Below are 17,705 nucleotides of genomic sequence, written 5' to 3' on the forward strand. Positions count from 1 at the left end.
CCCATCCTCCCTGAAACAAGTGTGGGAAAGTTTCAAGCTTAAGGACATTGCCATTAAATGTGAAAGACCCCTCCCCATCAACTATTGCTAGGCCCCTTTGAGACAAAAAAAAACCTGATGGGGACCAACTGAACAATAAATCTGTTTTTATACATTGTGCGGTAGCTGAGAATTAGGTTGACGAGTGGGGGCGACAAACTGGAAGAGCCTTTTCAATAGATTCTCACAGGATACGGAAAATCTTTGATTCTTTAATACACTGAACTATTCCTCACATCACATCATACAAACAAGGCCAGGCAACAAAGATCATTCATAACACCCCCAATGACCTCGTCGAACGCGTCAAACTGTGGCAGATTAAGAGGAGAAGAGAAAAGATTTTTTTTTTTTGGCAATCTATGACAATCTATGGTGGATAGGCCTCTGGAGGCTTTTAAGAACAAAATGGAAAAGCCATTAATAGGAACCACAAACTGTGACGCCAAGAAGAGAACAGGGGGACAATTTCAGGAAGGGAAGCGTCATGACCCTTGAGTATTGTTAGACGTTAAAGGAGCACCCAGAGGTTCCAGCAGCATCAGAAGAAATTAGTCATAACACACCAAAGACAGATGGATCATGTGGCGTTTGACAACTTCTTCTAACAGATGGCTTTTGTCTCCTTATTGCAACCTCAAATATGCTGGTGTTTTATAATCTGCTTTCAATTGTGACAAAATGTATTTTTTTTTGTCTTTTTTTTACTGTGCCTATCATTTCCATAATATTTCACAGGTGTTCCAGAGACATACAGTTATACAGTTAGGTGAGACTATGTGTATGCAACTGTTACAGTATGTCCTCTCAGGTCAGGAAGACCACTTCATGGTCTCGTATCCAGATGGAGCGTGTCCAGTTGAGGCAGATTCCTGTTCACACCTGGCACTAGAATGCGTCTCCAATGCATGAGTGACCACTTGTGAGCAGATTTCCTTTTATCTGTGGGAAACTGTGACCGTCACTAAAACAGCTAAAACACTTTTGCATATGGCGAAACAACTACTGAGAGGTACTGGAGTGGCTTTTGGTACCATACGTCATTTTGAGACTAGAGACGGCGCAATGCATTGTTAAAATGTACTGCCAAAACATTGACAATCACAAGCACAACCTACCTCCAATCGATCCAAAAATCAGAAAACATGATTTTGAAAGTGATTTGCTTATCATCTGGCAGACAGACCTAACAAACCATGACTTTGGACTTTTTACACATTGCCTTCAAGATGTAGTTATTTTGGGATCCTTTTTATCCATTTATTGCAATTAAATCACAACAAAACTATTTATTTGGGTTTCATATCGCTGTAGTAAACCAGCTGACGTTCACTGAGCACCTCTGGGTGATGTGATGAACTCAGACGGGACTCAAACGATGTTTCATTACCCGGTGTATCTGGGATTTCCACAACATGTACAAAGTGTTAATCATGGACGCGAATAAATGCAACTGTAATGCAAGGCAAAAACACTAACTTCCCGTTACTGGTGTGAACACACCTTTAGACACTACAATGACACATTTCACCACATGCACGGGACCTTTTTTATTTAATGTTTGTGGTCATATGTAAACAATCGAACTCTCCTCCATTTACTAAGGTGGAGATATGTGCTACATTATGTTGCTATATTTACAGTGATGATCATCACCCATATAACTACACTTCATAAAAGTCATTACTTTCATAAATCTTTTTAGACAAAACATTTTCTTTCAACTAGTTTCATTTCAGCTCAAAAACATCAAAAACAAATCGATTATTCATCCTTGAAATTACAGTGCAAATGTCTCCGGTTTTACTACTTCTTCAACAAAAATACTAAGCAGTGAATGAGCCTATTTACAAGGCTGTATAAAAGGGATCACAGCCTTATGCTAAGTGGTCTGTCAGTGTTAAAGTGTGTTTTCCACAACAGAGGAACTGGCCACAGCCCTCTCAAACCACACACACCTACACACTGTTGGCTTTCACTTGATTTCTGGCATTTTAATGGCCGCAAAGTGGCTGGTGCCACCCTTCTCTAATAAATAGACTTACGCATGTAAACCAAATACGACATGCTTCCCACAAACAACACTATCAATAATATAGAAATTTAAGCAAAATCACGGAAGGCCTCTTTTTTGTTAAATATGGACTTGCATTACATTTTTAACATGGTGGAGGGTCAAAACAACTCTGCACAAATCTACATGACATATTGTATATGTGTATAGTGAGTCATGTCCCCCATCATAGATATTGTATTGTTAGACTACCTAAGTGGGACCTTCCCACTTACTGTATGTATGAGGAACATTCTTTCAAAAAAACACTACATTCTGTGAGATGATTATTACTGACAATCTTTTGTGCAAACATGTCCACAGGATTGAAAAAAATATGTTAAATGCTCTTTGGAACAGAGTAGAGATCTGAAATCATCTGATACTGTTATGCAACTTCTGCTGGTGTATTACAGAAAATCGGTGATTGAGCAAATTCTGTATAGTAATAACACAAAGAATGAGGGATTAGATGCCAAGGCCAAACATCAGGTCTGGGAAATCACAGGGCATTGCGTGCCACGACCTCTCCCGTGGCATTTGAATCTTTGAGGCTTTGCGTGTTTCGGCACGTTTGTCGGAAGTTAACCAGACACATTGTTTTAACCTTTGCCGGAGGAGCCTCTGTCTCATTCCCAGGGGCTGGCTGTGTAAAAGGGTCAATGACTTCAATAGGCCTTCATTAAGCACAGTTAGTGTCAACAGTTAATTATGCAAACTAGGAGACCCCTCATGTGGTTTCTGGGTGCCTGGCCTCCCCCTTTTCATTGTAGCCTCACACACACACTCACAAAAAGTACCACCCTGCACACACACAACCCATATAGCACATACATTCACTTACACACACACTGTATGCCTTTCATACGTTACTTTTCCTCCTAACTCATTTCTTGTCAGGAATCAAAAATGGCGTTATGGTGCCGATACATAAATGGAGGCCAATGAGGCCCCTGAGGTCTCCAGTGGCTTTTCTTGCCATCAAAGAACCTCCGGAAGGTTCTTGCTGGGTGCAGCTGAAAGCCCACCAAGTTCTCCTCATCAAGACTGGGGAGTGGGGGGCATCAGTGCCCCCACAAAAACAAAGTGGAGGAAAAAAACCCTGCATCAAAACAGTCAATTAGGCAAAAATGCATGACAGCCAAATTCGAGCATTGTTTCTGTGATGGTTAATGACAGGCCTTTCGCTCCTCTGCCTCTTCCACACATCTGATGTCTGCGGCCCCCTGTTTTTCAAAGGCTGGGAAGCCATCAGTAATTAATAATCACACGCTTTGGGCCCCTCAGTTGTGACTGGCGGATTCTTTGTGGGCCCATCCTCAGAAACCCCAAATCTACTTTCACCTACCTCTTCTCACCCCGTCGTCGCTAGTTTGTGTCAATCTCCCTGGCCTCGATCTCTGCCTGCTGTTTGGTTCAGGTACATTGTCTAACCACTGTTTGAGAGGTCCTCTCCATTGTAGGGTAACTGTTATGGGCGCCAATTTCAACCAGCGCCCCCTCAACCCTCCATCTAAACCCGTTCACCTCCCACTAATTGTGTAGAGATAGGGTTGTTTGGGGTTTGAGGGGTGGCTAGATAAAATGGCCTCTGTTGTGCCTGGAATCCAATCATATGCCACCCCGGGAACTGTTTACACACCACATTTGCTTTTCGAAACACTCTCTTGTTTGTTATCTTATTTTCTTAACCCCCCCAGCACCACCACTACAAAGAAAACTTTTTCAAAAACAACAGTCTCAAAGCACAATATGTAATAGTAAATCAGAACCAGATTGCAGCCTCCAGTGGTCCAAACCCACCCAAGTCAAGCTCTGGGAGCTGGGCTCTGTTCCTTCACCATGTGATACAGGTGTCATGTGTTCCTTTGATACAAGCATAAACATCTGCAATGACCCCATAACCCCGCAGCGCTCTACCCCTGGATCACGGTACCGCAGATGCTCTAATGAGTGATGATGCCTGTGTCGTTGGTTTTCATTTAGATCATCCAGATATGCTTACGCAGCCAATTCCAAAATAAATGTGAAACATGTGCTTGTATACAGGTGTTATACAGTGCGTATCCATATGCAACTAGCAGAGGGAGGACTGATCATTGGCCAGGGGACAGAAAGGGTCCTAGCTGACCCGTAGGTGTGTATGCAGTGCAGTCAGGAAGTATTAGGACTGTGACATGTTTATCAATGTTTTGGCTCAGGACTTCAGCACACCAGACCTTGAAATAAAACAGTGTCATTGAGGCTACAGATCTGACTTTAGCTTAAGAGTTTTGACAGGGTGCGTAGTGTCAAACATGTAGCCCTTTAGTTCACCAAATACCGGACAATGCATCAGGACACTGATCATCACCAGGGATGTGTCTACAAAGAATATGTAACCAAAACATTAAATAACAACTTTATGTTTCTGTTAACTTGTCAAACTATTGTATGTGCCCTAGTGTTGGAGAAAAATATAATATATGTTTAGATATGTTGACATGATGACTACTGGGCTGGCTGTTTGTTCTTTTCTTGGTTGTACAAAGGGTTGTTTTATTGTTCAGGCACCTTAGCAGATAAGGTTCCCTGTATAAGACACGAGATCACTATGTCTCTGGGAGCATTTGGTATCTGAATGTGTCTACACAACCATACTGTACAAAACGCTCCTCTGCAGATATTTGTATTCAACTATATACTCAAGTAAGGACAACTGAGGCTCCACGGTTCTTCTGTATTCATCTTTGAGAAGAATCCTTGACTAGTGATTCCCACAACACCTAGAATTGGGGAAGTGCATATGACAAAGGGCCATGATTGCTACAGTGATGTGCCCATAAACACCCTCAAATCAAAGCTGCTTAAGATCATAGTCATTGTTCATTTCAAATCCAATGTTCTGGAGTAGAGAGCAGCCAACACCGCAAAACATGTGTCACTTTGGAAGTCCAGTGTACATGTGTGTGAAAGATGGTGGAGATAGAAAGGGCTGTAGGCCGAACCAGAGACACGTGTGTGTGTGTGTAGGCTACCACTATACAAAATGTACGACTAAATCCCACACAGGGAGCGTTTGCCTAAAGCCAAAGTACTCCACATGTCCTTACTTCAAAGGGGACAAAGGGGACGTATCACATCATAAAGGCCTGTCCTCCGTCTTTGCAGGAATAAGCATAAACCTCCATGATGCTATAATATAACTCGGCTAACTGCCTCACACAACTTAATTACCTATAGAAATATAGGAGTGTAAACTATGAGGTATGAAAAGGTTGGAAAATGGCCAGGAGTAAAACCAATATCATTCAGGGACTGCTGTCGGTCTCCAAAGCCCGCTTGCTCTGCATTATCCTGACACCTACTGGATGGCCAAACATTCTCACTGTCGATCACGATGAAGACAGCATCACAGCAGAGTAAAACAAGCAATGCGCATCTTCTCACTACATTTATCCACATTTTTATTCTAGTGACATACAAAGTGGCAAATAAACGACATGAAAGATCCACCGCGGATGACTCAGTCGGATAAACGCGTACGTATAACGTAATTGTGCAAACAATAATTGTGGTGAATGACTAAAATAAATAATTACACAGAAGAGAGATTAACACCATGTGAGAATGTTCAACAGCCTGCTGCAATCCACAAAGGAAAGGAGAGAAATCATACTTTACCGGAAGGAGAGAGACAGAGAGAGAGAGAGTGAGTAAGAGCCATGGCTGATGGATAGATGTGTGTATGGCAGTATTACGGAAAGGAGTTTTCATAAAAGCACAGAGGGAAACGTTTATTAAGTCAAAGACAGGAAAGAACTGATGGGGGCCAAACTGTGCCATGATCAATCACAGGCCTACCTGTGACACTGCACAGTGCAACCTGATTCAGAAGTAGCCTAAGCCCTTCCTAGGGAGAGGGGGAGCATCCAGCCTAACAGTTGTGAATGAACACGTAGGATGGGGGGACATGACTGCATGTCAGAAAGTGTGAGAGAGATCTAGGGAAACTAACTTGAAAGAAAGCACTTGATGGTAACCTGCTGCTGTGAAAAGATGGTACGGCGTTGATTCCGGAGATTTGAAATAATCCTTTAAATGATGTTGAGCCTTGGAGAAAAGAAAAAAAATTAAGCTATAAACTGTTATCAAGGCCTAGTGCATGAAAAGTGAATCTGGGTTTTTTTATGAAAAAAAAAGTGTATCAGGAACAGAAACAGAGGGCACGATATTAAAACCATTCAGTCAAATACTTCCAGTGTGTAATCATCGATGACATAGAGGGTTTTGACATTATTTTATATGTATTTGGCCCCTTTCACTTTGGTTTACGAGAGTGAAAAATGATTGCACACAATAAACAGGCCACGGCGAAAGACACTGATCTTTCAGCAGATCAAACCCGAGAGGAAACTTTGCACTTCTTTGATGTGGCTTGTGCAGGCTATTATATTATGCCTCAAATACCACAAACAGTTCACTGCTTTTAGTTTGCCCTTTCCTGCCCAAAAGGTTTTACATACATCCTCTTATGACCGTGCCTCTTAAAACAAACCACAGCTATGCATGTGATGTAAAATATCTATCAAAAAGACATATGGAATTTCCCTCACAGGGTATAGTGACATCGACCCCTTGAATACAATAGCACATGATTTGCTTTGTATGGTGCCTATCAGGCCTTTAACCATTACTTATACTGTCTATGCTCATATAACACCAATAAGTCATCCAAAAGGCTAATGTCAGCTACAAAGAATGCAGTGCATTAATGACACGTACATGACACGCTCCTTAACAATAGTTTGTTTTTAGGAGAGATGATCAGAACACGGTTTGTGGTAAATCTGCAGCTGAGCTCATCAGTGACTACATGGCTCCACCCAGAGGACGCATGAGTGAATTTTATGGACTGAATGTGACACAAGAGCAATTAAACAGAATTCATTACTGAAATTTGAATCTCTGCATTAGTTCTACGCCGTTCCCGACAGAACAAACACAAATGTTTTCCCGTTATTAGAAACTATATTTCTGGGGGGGGTACAAACCACACACAGTTTGAAGGCATCCCTCACATCTTTTTTCACTAAACAATTAATCATGAAATAACTGATAGATCAATTAATGCTGAAAACAATTATTAGTTGCAGCCCTAGTTGTAAAAAGTGACTGGTTAACAGTAGCACACACTTTAACACATCAAAAGTAAAAGGACAGCATGCTGGACAATATTGCGGAAGCATCCATTCAATTGTCTACCGTACAGCATTCCGTGTTGGAATGCTGTCATGCTGTCCATTGGGATATGAGACTTTTCTGCAGGAAGGAAAATCTCAAGCTCTCTGACAGATGAGCTAGACCAAATGTACACTCTGTGCTAGCCTTCATCCCATAAGAGTTCTGTGAGCAGCAGATCCAGTCATTTTGGAAGACATATTGTCTCATAAAAGCACTCCTGAATTTGTCTAATCACATAAAAGAAAAGAGAAATTATCATTCAGGAAAACAGGAATATCAAGAGAGAGAGTGTGTTTGCACAAATGAGTGTGCCGATTTTTGAAGTTGCCTCATATTTCCTCCCGTTTACACAATTACGCAGAGCAATAACAGAGTCAAATGACACCAAGTCAATACAATTTTGGATATTCCGGAATGAAGACATCTTTTGGCTTTCTCTGAACATGATCTCTAAGTAAATAGGCCAAAAATGACTCATCAGGCCAATCGTTTTCTAACTGTTCAAGGTCCAAGTTGTGTTTCTTCCGCCTATGCCTCTGGGGGTATTAGCCGAGGAGTTAAATGGATGTGAATATTTTACGAGCCCTAAGCTCTTTTATTAGCTCAGCTTTGTGGTAACATCCTGGGAGCATACAATTCACGTTAAGCAAGCATCTTTAAAGCGTGCCTCTAAACAAGTGTTGAATTCCAGGGAGGTGAGTTGCAACCGCTGTTGCTCTGTGGAAAGCATCACAGCATCCCATTTAATCACTTCAAGACAGACTTTTATAGACTTGTTTTTTAGTCAGATTTCTGACATTTTAATGTTGCATTGTTGCCGTTTGCCTCTGTTGCACTGTTTTGTGCTTTGTTTCAATATCTCACTATAAAATGCTGCATTAACTTTGAAAACCCGCATGATAGCCTTAAAACATTGCTCTCGATTCTCGATTACTCGATTCTGGGATGGAACATTTTCCTTCTCGTAACTCATCTGCCTTGCGATCTTTTGAAAATTCACACATAGTTGACATGTGAGGACTGTCAGATGACACAAAAGCAAAAACAAAACAAAAGACATTAAATATGACTTGTCTTTATCACCACCTTTGTAACTGTGGACTCATTGATCATTATCACGTCGCCAATATCTGCCTATGTCCTAGATTTCCCTGCATAGAACAAACAATTTCTATACAAAGTTTAAAAGGGAGTGGTCTGGGGTAAAAGATACATAATATAGATGACCTCAACAAGTCAAAAAAACAACTTCCCATGATTATCTATGTCAATCACAACAGTGTGTATTCAAGAACAACAGAGGGCGCCATTACCCCTTCTTCAAATCTGCAGCCCACTCAACAAGCATGTCCAAACACAGGCCCAATCTCAATATCCACACTGGACTCACTGACTTTAATGTGTTCCCGTTAAGTCCTTGGACTGACTTTTTGAGCATCGATACTGACTTTACCTGAGGGAATTACCCACAGTTCATAGCGTTGCGTTGTAGAACATGGGGTTGCCAAGGGAAGCCAAGATTATTATTTTTTTTAAGAACAAAACCAATAGGATAGCATGTGTGGCATATTACTTTTACACAGAAACATTAACACTACAAATTTAATATAGAACATAAAATGTCTCGTCTGGGATGATAAGAGCCTGGAAGATGTTCAAATCAGGCTGTAAAAAATATAAAATAAAAACCCACACTTTTAGATAATGTGTTTTTGTGTCATCAAAGTAACATGATATGTCAAGTGCTGTCCCATTTGTATTTACCATTTCAAGCCCTCACAGTCTCTCACGCTCAACCACCAGGGGATGTCAGTTAACTTCCTGAGGGTTCAGGATTTAAGGCTTTAGGGGGGACATTGGGATTGACCCACAATCATTTCCTCACTTCAATAACACTGCTGGGAAGCACATCGGACGCTTGTTAGGAAATCCAGATCGACCTGATCCCGGATGAAACAAGTTTGCAAGGTTTAAATGCCCTTTTGGTCGGAGAACTGATCCTACATCAGCAAAGCTATGTTATCTTGCAACCACAAAACCATAACAGATTATGGAAAAATAGTCATGATCTGAGCTGAGTCAACCTATGCTGTAATTACTTCAGCAGTAATACAAGAGCAGTACCCCCAGATCCACCGCTACGCAGCCATCGTCTTTTTGACTTCCAGCGTGGTTGCTGTAAACAGTAAATATAGATTAAATATGTTTACAAAATGTATGTATATTGTACTGACCTGTTTACCCAATTATGCTGATTTATTTTTAAATAAAACAGGAGACAAGGAATCATTTAAAAAATGGGAAAACAATTATTTTGACCAATTCGTGTACTTAATAGAGTGTAATATTAATGTTATATTTTTTGATCACACAGAGATACAGGCAGGGACTATTATCTGGTGTATATGTGACAGGTTATCTAATCAAGACACTTATTTCATCACAAATAAATACAGACTGTATGTTTAATTCTATAACTTTGCTTGAGGAAGCTCATCATGGTTGAAATAATGTCATATTCAGTGTGCCAGTGTTCAAAAAAAGTTTTCACTCTTACTCAAAGAGTTATTTTGGTGACTACTTTTTACTTTTACTTGATTACCTTCTTTTGCTAAGTAAAAGTACTTGAGATTTTGGCTACTCTACCCACCTGTCACTGGTATGGCTGGGAATCATTTTTTGTATATACTAGTATTGAAATGATACATGAATTTCAGTATCAATGTTACTTTGTTTAATACTTTAATGTAAATTTGCCAATTTTGGAATGTTGGCTTAACATGAGCACCCAAAACTTAAACAGTCTAAAATGTTTTCACTTTATTGTATGACATGTTATGATGTGAAGCACTTTAAGTCTGCCTTGTGTATGAAAGGTGCTTTACAAATAAAGTTGTCTTGCCTTGCCTAAAATTGACATTCATTGTCAACTTTCAGTGGCTAACAGTTTTCCAAACACAGACAAAACTAGTGCAGACAAAACTGAGCATTAGTCCATAATCATTAATGGAGGATTGAGGGTTTATTTTTAACTTCGAGTTAAATATACATCAAGAAGGACGCAAATGATTGAATGTAGGTTTGTGCAAATCTTTCCGTCACACTTCCTACACATGAGGACAAAAATATCTGCACTCATTGAAAAAAAATTGGAGATGGAAACCCTTTTTATGGGATTGGGTCCATCTCCCTCAAAAAGGATTACATCCGGGGGCGGGAACAGGCTTCAGTAGGCACAACATGTTTTGCAGTCACAGAGTATTGTATAATATTTTCATCTCACAGGCCAGAAAGTTAACAAATACAGACGCTCTGGTTCAACAACTGTGGAGTTACACAGCTGCATTTCTACAAAAACTCATTTTAAAAAGTACATAAGTTGATTTTTTTCTTGTGTAATAGAGGGGGATGCTGCAAAATAGAGCTGTCATAAATAGTAATTGGAGCATGATCTGCACCAGTTCCATTGTCATAATTAGGAGTCCCTCCGAGACTGCACCGAATCTGACAGTCACTGTCAAACATGTGGAAACTTGTATGTGTGTGTGTGTGTGTGTGTGTGTGTGTGTGTGTGTGTGTGTGTGTGTGTGTGTGTGTGTGTGTGTGTGTGTGTGTGTGTATATATATATATATATATATTATACTGTATATATATATATTCTGAGCATCAATGTGTTGTTTGGAGCTTTGTCGGCTATTAGGTTTTCATGTTTCGGGCTTTGTGGTTTCATTCCAATCCTGTATGCAAGTATTTTTTGCCTTTGATGGGCCCATATATGTCCTAAAACCCAAATGACAGAATATATGAATTGCATGCATTTTACGTCAAGCGGATAAACACCTGCAGAGGTTTAGAGTTAGGTGATAGAATGAGTGTTAATAAGGTTATTGGGGCCCTATTGAACTGCAGGAATTATTATTATTTACCCTTTTTTGAGGGGCTTAACATGCGCGAAAACTCACCGAAGTTGGCTTTTATATCAGGATCAGGCTGGTGGGGGCCAAGATGGCTCAATAGCTCATTCAGGCTAGGTCTAACATCTGGAGATGTACAAAAAAAAAAGTATCTTGGAAGTCTACCCAAAAACCAACATGAAGTCATTTTTACTTGAAATTGCCATTTTAGGTTGTACTTTAGTGAACTACTCTTACTAGGGGTGTGAATCTTTGGCTTCACAGCGATTCGATTAACGATTAGGAAGTTGGCGATTCGATTCAAGGACAATTTTTTTTTTTTGGTAACGATTCGATTCGATTCTGTAAACCACGATTCGATTCAATAACTTTTAACCAAAATTCTATCCATGAAATAAATATGCAATAATGCGAGTGAGACTATCTGTATTCTTCTGAAAGGTGAAAAAATAAACAGACAACACAATTACTTACTAAACATATTTATTCTATAAAAAAGTAGTCCTTTTTGCTCAGTTATTTTGAACATATTTCAATAGGCTACATGCTGGCAGGGGAGAGAGTCTTAAACATTAATCACAATTAAGAATCGCGATTCATAAGATTTAATGCATTTATATCGATTATTGGTGAAAAGGCTGTGTAAGCGTGGGTTCTCTCCGGTTCACAGTCCAAAGACATGCAGGATGGGGATAGGTTAATTGATGTGGTTAGCACACACATACAAGCTAGCCAACCGTAGCCGGCACATTGTCATTAAAAACGAAATGCAAGAGACCAGACCCGGACTGTCTTGCACACCGCTCTGTCGGACACACGCCCCCGAGTTCCGTCCGAACGGAGGCAGCATTGATGACGCACCAGACCAGGAGGATTGTCTCTAGCTTCACCCGCACCGGGATTTATTCACGGAGCACCAGCTGGATCACCCAACGCCACAACCCGTAAGTCGAGCTGCGATCTCCCCCTCTCCCCCTCTCCCCGCTGTGTTGCGAAACGCCTCCTCTCAGATATCTCCTATCATCGTGCAGAGGAGTTCGGTCTATGCAAATGACTCCTTTCGTTACGTTACAACAGGAGCTGAATCTGAACAGCCTGTAGAAGCGCTGTTTTACCAGAGGGTGGGCTGCAGAGACCATGCAGGAGTCGCTTGTTTTCCTCTGTTCAACTTTCCAATACAAACTCTAAGGAGCTGATGTTATATGAATGAAGTATTTCAATTAAAATACAATAATTCATGTCCTAATCATTGTAAAAAAATCTAAATAAAAGGCTAAGATTTACATTTTTCTGACGGTTTAAATTGCTTCTGGATGGTGAAAAAAGTGAGTTTGGAGCCTGATTGTCAATTATAATTCTGAGAAAGAAAATCAACTAACGCAGTTAACATTATATGACATAATATATCACTGGTAACAAGAGACATAAATAATAAAATAAGTTATTACATAAGTAATTTGTTGAACAAAACCTGAATTGAATAGAATAATTATTATGAAAAAAAGACAATTTTGAGGAACAGGATATACTTTCAGAAAAAAAATATTTACTGAATTTATTTGGTATGGGGGTCAACAATGACTGGTAGTCAAAAAGACTGAGAGTAAAAAAAGAATAAGGTCCTCTGGTTTGGAATTTGTAGCCCACTCATGTATTACAATGTCTTGCGGATAAGCATATTAAATGGTTCAGCCTCTGGGCTCAGTGTGAATTTGGGTTCTTATCATGTCAAAGAGGACAAAGACTATTGTATAACAGAAAGACGTTTAAAAGGCATCTCACAACAAAAGCCTCCCGGCAGAGGTTTCAGACTTGAGGGCATTTTAAGGGAGGCGTCTGAAAATATAGGACAGCGGGGCCGATTCGTGCAAATTTATTAACAGATAAATGATTATGTGCCATAAAAGGGGAAAAAACATGTTTTTTATTCGATCGTGACTCGATTGTGTGATTTTGATTGCACACAAATAATAAAGTTTCCTCTAAAATTAAAAATATTTGCATATGGATATAGTCCAGGCAGGGGAGGATGAGAAGTTGCATTTTTCCTTTGAGCAATATAATCAAGTAATTTTACTTTTTTTGTGGAATAACATACACTTACACAGACAGTATTTAAATAAAGCGTTTTTAGATGTTTGAAATCGAAAGGCAATCTTTAAACTGCCGCTTATCCGTTTCTCTGAAGCAGTGATAAAGGTAATATACTGTTTGTTTGTTTTTCTAATCTAGATTCAAATTAAACAAATTACTTAGGTTGTGGTTGCCACAATGGCCTGCTGACTTAAAACAAATTGCAAATTGCATATTCATTGTTTATGATGCGTTCATTTGTACTGACAAATAACAAAACACATGACAACTCATAAAAAGGTAATAGTTTTAAACAAGTAGTTCATGTATTGGACAGAGTTATGGACAAGATTCGATTTTGATAGCAATCCAGCCTGGGTGCTTAAAAAAAGTTAAAATCAGATTTTTTTCCTCCATAATTTTGCAGCCTTAAACCCAGTGAGGGGTGTCTATTAGTTTACCACGACATGCTTTTAACACAACACTCATCCTCCATGTTTCTGTCTTGCCTCTATCAACACTCCCCTCTGAACTGTATTTTGTCTTTTCCTGGCTCCTTTGCCTCCTTTGCCAATTTCCCCTATTGAATCATTACTTTTACGACCTAAATCAGTCATTTCCAAAGATTACGTCGGGATCCGCAGGTGGGTACTTACTGTAAAACTACTGTTTAACACTGAAACTCATAAGCTAGTGCACATTCTATTTGTTAGACTGATGAGAGGAAATGAAAAGAATCAGATGGTCAGTATTCAACATGTGTATGTATTCAATAACGCATGCATATAACAAAATTGTGATTATGTCTAATATAAGGTGTTGCAATAAAATGGTCAGAAAGGTTAATTTCGGCACAAATTCTCACTATTTATAGATAAGGCCTATATTGTCATTTGTGTCACAATGGTTTGTCATTTGTTAAAAGTGGGTCCCCTTAAAAAACATTTTGAAAAACAGTTGTTAATCGCTCAGTTTAACCTCCAAACATTTTTTCTTGCCCCTGAACCTGCTCTGTGACTTCCAATTTTACTGCTTTCACGTCCCATGAAGAATTCTAATGGTATTCTGGCTGCAGCTTCACTCAATGAAACTGTGCTTCTGAAAACAATCATTCATAAAGTCCAAAAAATGTACTACGACTTGATGAGCATGACTACTGCATAATACGTGCAATAGAAAGGATGTGGTTGTGAAAAATAAATCTGCTCCAAGTTCCTGGTATACAGTACACAAAGGCCAAACGTGGCGTCGCCCTGCTCCGTCAGCCAATACATCTCCAACAGGAAGTTATTCTTTGTTGTTTCCCAAACAGTCAGAGGCAAATTCCTTCCCAAATGTCCTTGACGCAACAAAACAAACCAGTGAGAACTGGCAGCCAGGTTTTAGGAAACTATACTGGATAGTGGGTGGGTGAACCTTGCTGATCTCTCAATCATCGTCCCACCATGGTCCTGTGGTTATTTTGAAGTGTGGGATATTCATGGCCCAGGATAGGGCAACGACTGCTCCCATCCTGCCTTTCAAAAAGGACGGAAGCAGGTTCGAAACCCATACCGCTCTCACGCTGTGAGAAGAAGGCTTTATTTACGGTGCAAAAACCTTTCTATGACAAGTCGTTGAGATTTATGAGTCCCAAGGGCTTCGAAAATATATTAAAAAAATCCTATTATTGCATTAAATTCTGAAGGTCTGTCCTAGCTCAAGGTAGCTTTATGATTCACTAAGACACAGTTCCGGAGAAATAAAAAAAATTAGAGGGAGCTAACAATACATCTTCCTGAAAACAGGATGACTATTTTTTTATCTTCAAACAATCACAGTAAACCAGTTTCAAGAGGGAGCTGTTGGGATTTCCCCTAAAAACAGCAGTGATCTTAAAAGACTTCCTTTCCATATACACTGCAAATAAAAATGTTGAGTCAATGCTTAAATCCTCTACAATTTAAAGACAACTCTATTCTATGGTCCATTATTTATTTATTGCAGACTATGAATAACAGACAGTTGCTATGGATGCAGTTCTGATTTCAAAACACAATTACAGGACCATGTTTTAATCAATTAAACTATTTGTCAGTCAATATGTTGTGTCAAATTATTGATTCCTTTAGTAAGTAGCCGTGTAATAAGTGGATAATGTACATCGAGTGGGGGATTATTGGGAAATGAATTCAAGCAGTGAACTGCTCACCCTGTCATGGATAATTCTGTAATAATGAACCACATTGTCCTTTACTTAAACTGTGTTATGTTTACATAACCAGTCTGGCTGCTGGTATGCCTATTTGAGATGAGGTAGCACACCAAAGTCCACCAAACTGGGAACAGCTATGCCATAACCATTTAAATAAAAAATGAAAGTGTGCCCATCTTTTGGCAATTTTGCATGCATATTGCATTACAAATGAAAACTGTTCACCAGAAATTTTACGTCACAGCACAAAGTGCACAGCACATTGTTTTCTCAATTTGTAAACTCACTGTGGGGCCTTTTTGAACTTTGAAGCCATTTTGCAAAGTCTAGCAGTTATGTATTCAAAGTCAAGTAGGCATAACAACAGTGGTATAAGAGTTATCCTGTTACTATGCTGCAGCTAAAAGAAATAAGGATGCAAAGGATTGCTAGTAGAGCCCAACCGATTTATCGATATTAGCCTATCACAGATATTGTATTGGTGCATATGCTGGCCCGATTTGCGCAGTTACAAAAAACATAACATTTTAAAGATTCTGATATAGAAAGTGCTGCAAGCGTAGTTCAGAATTTGTGTCATTACATAGCTTGTCCAGCAAAGTACATTGATTATGATAACAACAGTTCATAACCAGGAATAAAAAAATGCATCACAACTAAGGGCACTCTGAATTCCTAATGTTACACAACATGGAGGCCTAATGCCTCATCACCACAACAAAACTACAGATTGACTCAAGAAACGTAACGGCCACTTCGCTAATGGTCAAAACTATAACACAAATTACCAACATAAGCCACCATATAATAACCGACACATCACACGTTGTTAACACTTTCATTTTACTACCAAAAGTAACATTTGCATTTTGGAACAGAAAACAGCAAACTCAATAAAACTATTCATTCTAGCATTAGGCATGATGGGAAATGTGTGACGTCTCCATCGCTAAACTACTGCCATATGCGTCGGCATTTACTAGCATTCATCACTGCATAAATTAAAAGTAGACTTTCCCTAACTCATAGCACTTCTACCCTTACTTGGTGTTAAGTTACTGCATCTCCCAACAGAACACCACGGTTAAATTTCAACCAGCATGTGTGTTTTTCAGGCTAACTTTCACAGAAACAGAGCAGTTAATACTGGGAGCGAGGGCTCTCTCAAAACATGGTGAGTGCAAAGCTCCGCCCTCAGTGAAACACAGAGGATTATTATATATATATATATATATTATACAGTGTGTGTCTGTATATATATATATGTATATATATATATATATATATATATATATATATATATATATATACAGTATGCTATACACCATGGCCTCATGTAAACCCTGAAGGCAACCTTTGAAAAAACAGAAAGGAGACTGGGAATGATGGCAGATCGCAACTCCACAACCAATAGCATAATAGGCGATAAGTGGAAACATTCATCTGGCCTGTGGTAACAGAAAAAAGGTAAGTCCTATGCAGTGACAGCACAGAAACCTAGGAGATGAAGGATCCAAAAGAAGGAACAAAACATCCTCAGAACTCTGCCTACTCAGGAGTCAAATGCAGCCTTTAACAAGAGACTGATAAATGGATCAAGTAACATGATACACAGACACTGGTAATCTGAACTACAGCAGGCAGTATATTCTATTTTGGACAGTATTATTCAAGTGCATATTGGTAAAGCATTTTGTTATTCATTGTGTTACTTAGTCATTTTGTAATTATGTTCAAAACCAAAAGGATTCTGAAACAAAATTAATAGTACCAATATGGTTGATTTCATGATAAACAGGATGCAGGTGTTACCAATATGGTGGCAGCTGCACAAAACACAACTTAAAAGTACAGAGAGAGAAACACTGTTCTTTATCACTGTTTTCAAAACCTATAATCCCATAACTTGGTTCATTACATGGTCTAGTCTACTACTACTATAAGTTAAATTAAGTTAAATAGATACATATTTCTGTCTAACTGATCTCTATTAATAAAATTGTTATATTGCAAAAATGTAATGCCTGTCAAGTTACTGAAATAAATCTTAATAACAAAAAAACCTACAGCCCTCAGCTCTCATCATTGTCAAAGGAAAAAAACCTCAAGCCAATTTGTTAAACCAGTCCTGCATGGAGGTGCTGCTCCAGCATCCATGTTGTTGCAGCTTTTAGATGGCGTGCAAACTGGGTTTCTTTCCAAATTAAG

At 39.2% G+C, this 17,705-nt stretch overlaps 1 protein-coding gene across 2 annotated transcripts in view; it reads right to left on the reverse strand.

Moving 5' to 3' along the window:
• arl15a (ADP-ribosylation factor-like 15a) overlaps positions 1 to 17,705 on the reverse strand; it is a 95,306-nt gene that overhangs the window by 69,890 nt on the left and 7,711 nt on the right. The gene's annotated exons all lie outside the window — the stretch shown is intronic.

This window comes from Eutrigla gurnardus, assembly GCF_963514095.1.
Source record: "Eutrigla gurnardus genome assembly, chromosome: 13".
Classification (NCBI taxonomy): Eukaryota; Metazoa; Chordata; class Actinopteri; order Perciformes; family Triglidae; genus Eutrigla; species Eutrigla gurnardus.